The sequence below is a fragment of the Balaenoptera borealis genome (assembly GCF_965194805.1).
Source record: "Balaenoptera borealis genome assembly, chromosome: 14".
Lineage (NCBI taxonomy): Eukaryota > Metazoa > Chordata > Mammalia > Artiodactyla > Balaenopteridae > Balaenoptera > Balaenoptera borealis.
In genome coordinates this window covers 12,259,299-12,263,835 of record NC_138875.1, presented here as the reverse complement: position 1 = coordinate 12,263,835, position 4,537 = coordinate 12,259,299, and positions in this window count along the sequence as shown.

Here is a 4,537-nt window from a genome sequence, read left to right as displayed (position 1 = left end):
CATGACTTGCTTTTTTCACCATTTTGAAATAGAACCAAGCCCTCCATTGACAAAATGCTTTGGGGACAGGGATTGATGTCAAATAAAAAGGGATAAGAATAATGACTGCCCCTATTTCCTGGTCTTCCTTCCTGCCCACCAGCTCTTGCTTCCTCCTTCCAGCCCCTTTCATCCTGGGGAGGGAAGGACCAGGGAAGTGGTAGAATGACTCCCAATGTCATAAAAGTGTATCATGAAAGCAGAGGCCTTGTAGGAGGCCGTGGAACTTTTCTCCAGCCTTTCCCACTTTGGGCCCTAGCTCAAAATGTAATTTTATCAAGTTAAGCTGTATATGCCTAAAATGTTTTCTTATTAAGTACTTTTTTTTGGTCAATGTCATGTACATTTGTTTTGAATCAATTATGGTATCTGTGAACCTAATATTCAACACAGCCCTTTTCCTGTCTCTGCAGAGTGCTCACATAGAATGTTCCCCCCCCTTGCAATAAACGTTGAGTACAAAAAGTGACAAATGCCTCCACATTCTAAAAAGAAAAGACCATTTGTGTGGGATTTCTGGGGGTGGCCAAAGCCAGGTTTTACCACTGTTGGCTTGTTATCCCCCTTCTCGAGGCTGTGAAATAGAAGGTGTGGGATGATTGTGCAAAAGCTTAGTGAGTGTTTCGAGGAGAGGAGAGATTAGTGCCTCTTTAAGCCAAGTAAGTGTTCAGGGAACTTAACCTGTCTCCTGGAATTCAGAGAGCACTGAAATTTGGACTTAACTCTTGCCTGGGATAGTCTCAGCCAGTGGTTTTCAACCAGGAGCAATTCTGCCCCCTAGAGGTTATTCTGCAATGTCCGAGAACATTTTTGTTGTCCCAGCTAGAGGGAGGGGTGCTACTGGCATCTAGTGGATAGACCCGGGAATGCTGCTGAACCCCCTACAATGCCCAGAACAGGGCCCCAGAGCAAATGGTACTCACAGGAGCAGATAGCACCGAGGTTCAGAAACCTGGGACTCTACCTAAAGCACAGATGCTGGCTGGAGGGATCCCTGAGTCAGAGCAAGGGCAAAGGTCTCCAGGGGGAGAGGAGTCTGCTTGCTGTCAGTTACAGTGAGATGTGCAGGTAGCCAGGATTGATTATTTTGAGACTTTGCTCAGACGGTTGGCCCAGGGAAGGTGTGGGGTCTGCAAAGAGCCCAGAAGAGCACCCTGTGAGAAAGAGTTACTATCAGACACTTCTTCTACGAGGTCCTGGATTACGTCTTCACCTGTCAAGTTAGGTCCTTACTTCCTTACCTCTCCCTCCTTCCTTTGCCCCCACGAGTCAGGTGCTGTAGGGAGGAGCAGAAGAGCCAGGTAGGTAAGTGATGGTCAAGCCCCCCTCTGCTTCCTTTCCTCTGTGGTCAGTACACCCAAACCAGACCCCAGCTGTGATGGATGGAGAAGCTTTTAATCAAAAGACAGATTGGAGTTCTCTGGACACTGCGGGAGTCGGGCACTTTGTGTCCTGCACCCAAATAAACAGGGCTCTTTCCTTTCTCAACAGCCTGGAGTTGATGGCTGAGTTTGATCCAACACTGAAGGCAGGTTATAGGGAGCTGGAATGAGCTGTTTTCCCTTGTCCTTAATTCTTCTTCTTTGTTGACTTAGGGGAAAGCAGGAACTGAATGAGTAGGATAATTAGGTCAATGGCTTTCCAGGTAGAGAACAGGTTTTCCCACCCCTGGGGAGGCATCATTGCGAAGTTGCAGGAGAGTCAGCCTGTCTGAGCTGGCGAATGTGAGACCTTGCTGAGTGTGGTTTTCTTTGCCATAAAATTCATCCCAGTGGGACCACGGGCACCAGTTATGAATGGAGTTACAGTAGGCAGTGAATGAGATTTGCACTTCTCTTTTCAATAATTTTAAGCACGTCAGGCTCGAAAATGAAATATTTCTTCATTAAATAAAATTGTGTTGAGCATCTATCTAGCAGGCAAAACTGTTTGCCCACCTAACTGTGAAACAACCAGACCAGACTATCATGTCCTATCGCCATCCACAAAGTTATCAAGAAAACTTTCATCGACTCATTCGTTCATTTATTCATTGGATAAACATTTATTGTCTTAGACACTGGCCAAAATGTGTGGGATGAAAAACATGAATAAGACACACAGTCATACAGAGAATGAACAATCAGGGACTTCCCTGGCGGTTCAGTGGTTAAGACTCCGAGCTTCCACTGCAGGGGGCATGGGTTCGACACCTAGTGGGGGAATTAACATCCCGCATGCCGCGCGGTGTGGTCAAAAAAACACAACACAACACAACACAACAAAACAAAAAGAAAGAAAATGAACAATCAGCTATAGTAGGATTGGTGGGGGAATTAGAGCGTGCACTGGAGCACAGAGGGAGGGTGCCCAGCTCAGTCTGAGGGACCCTCCAGGATCTGAACTGAGTCTTCCAGGACGAGCAGGGGTTATTAAGGTTAGGCAAACAAGGGAGGGAACAGCATATGCTGGGCAGACCAGCCTGGCCTCAGGCCTGGTTGTTGGGCGGAAAGTACGTGCGGGACTCGTGAGAATGGAAGCTGCCTATTTCACTCAACACAGTGCTCTCCAGTCCGTCCATGTTGCAAAAGGCAGGATTTCTTTCTTTTTATGGCTGAATAATATTCCATTGTATGTATACACCACATTGAGAAGGGACTTTGATGCAGCACCCTGGGAAGTGTCATTTTTCATTCAGATCATGTGACTATTCTTCTAAATTAATGAACTCATTTTCAATTTCAAGGGTTTTGTGTGTGTGTGTGTGTGTGTGTGTGTGTGTGTGTTTGTGTGCACAGAGGCCAAGGAAGCACTAGCTGTAGATGTTTCAGTTCCATTAGAAGACGAATGCCCCGAACAGTTAAATGATGACAGCTTTATATCAGTGTCAGGAGCTGTTTCAAATAGAAAATCATTTATCGTAACTTCAGTCGTGGTTCCCTTTTTCTTTTGTCTGGTTCATAAAGCTTTCGGAATTTCCATCTATCACATGAAAAACATTTGAAGTATTATGAATCAATAATAAATTTAGTTAAAAAGTTTCAGCATTAAAGATAAACTTATTTATTTTTCTAGTGATAACAAATAGAAACTTTGGTGACCTCAATGGTATGATGAAAACAATTTTCTTTTCTAAATTTAGGAACACCCTAATGAAATAGCAGTAGAGCTGAAATTGGTTGTGGTCTTCATAAAATTCATAATTGTGTCCAAATATGCTGTGTTATTCTACCAAAACAGAAGTCGCAGTTGTAAAAAGTATACATTTTTAAATGTATACACAAAGTAACTACAGAATTCTTTGTAAATCCACCATCAGGTGGATTTTAGAAATACTTGAATCTTTGATGAAGAACTATGTTGTAAACCAACTCATGTCCTACAATAGTCTAAAACTTTTGTCCTTGTTTTGGAGAATGACTCCTTTACCTTTTGGTTGCATTATGTTCACTATTGGGGGAAGTGCCTAATCAAAGCATATAAGGAACAGACCTCCCCACAAACCTCAGCTTTTGGTGCTTTTGGCTAATTGTAATTACTGAAAACAAAACTTGCTGACAGGAAGACATTTAAATTAATTCCTGAAAAAGAAAGGGGGAACTGAACAAGTTTAAGAACAAGAGGTGCTCAAATGTGTACAAGATTTAATTTTGAAATTCTGTAACTGCACTTGTGGAAACTATCTTTTGATAGAACTTGTTTTTTTAAAAATTGGATATATTTATATTTCTTATCAAATAGAATAAAACGGAGGCTGTCAATTTTGCATAATCTAAATTTGATGAAACATTCAAGAGACTCATAAACTGAGATAACTTATTTGACACATTTTGGCTTGTAGAATAAATGTTCTCTGAATAGAGACACAGAGACTGTCCCTGTGACAATACTGGAGCTGGATTATTTAAGCGTTGCAATAAAGTCTGAATTCAGACTATTCCTCATGTAGCAGAATTTGCTCTGAGCTTAACAGGTACTTCAGCACCTAGAGAGAGACTATTTTCTCAAGAATTTAAATTTTATTAATCATCAAATGCAACTTGGAAGATAATTTCTGGCAATTTTATGAAAGAGTTAAAAATACATCATACTGAAAAACTACAATCTTCAGAGAAATACTAGTGACCGATTTAGAGACCAATATAATTAAGACAATGCTTAAACTACACGACAATAATGATTCTGCTTATGTTTATGTTTTTTTTTAACGCTCAGACAATCGATTCTAGGAAGTTTTTTCTTTCTCCTATTTTGCTTGTGTGCACAGACACATGTTATTTTAAAATAACATTTTATTTTTGAAAATAGTTTTTGTACAGAAATCTTGCAAAGCCCACCAATAAAATAAAATCAGTTTGTCAAGTAAAGATTTCATATATGTATATATATATGTATGTCTGTATTTTAATTAGTTTTGGTGTCCTTTTCACTTTCAAAAGTGTCTGGTTTGGAAGATTAACTATATGGTCACACTTTCTATAAAAGATAGTATGAAAAAAATTGTCTTATCTGAAAGTGT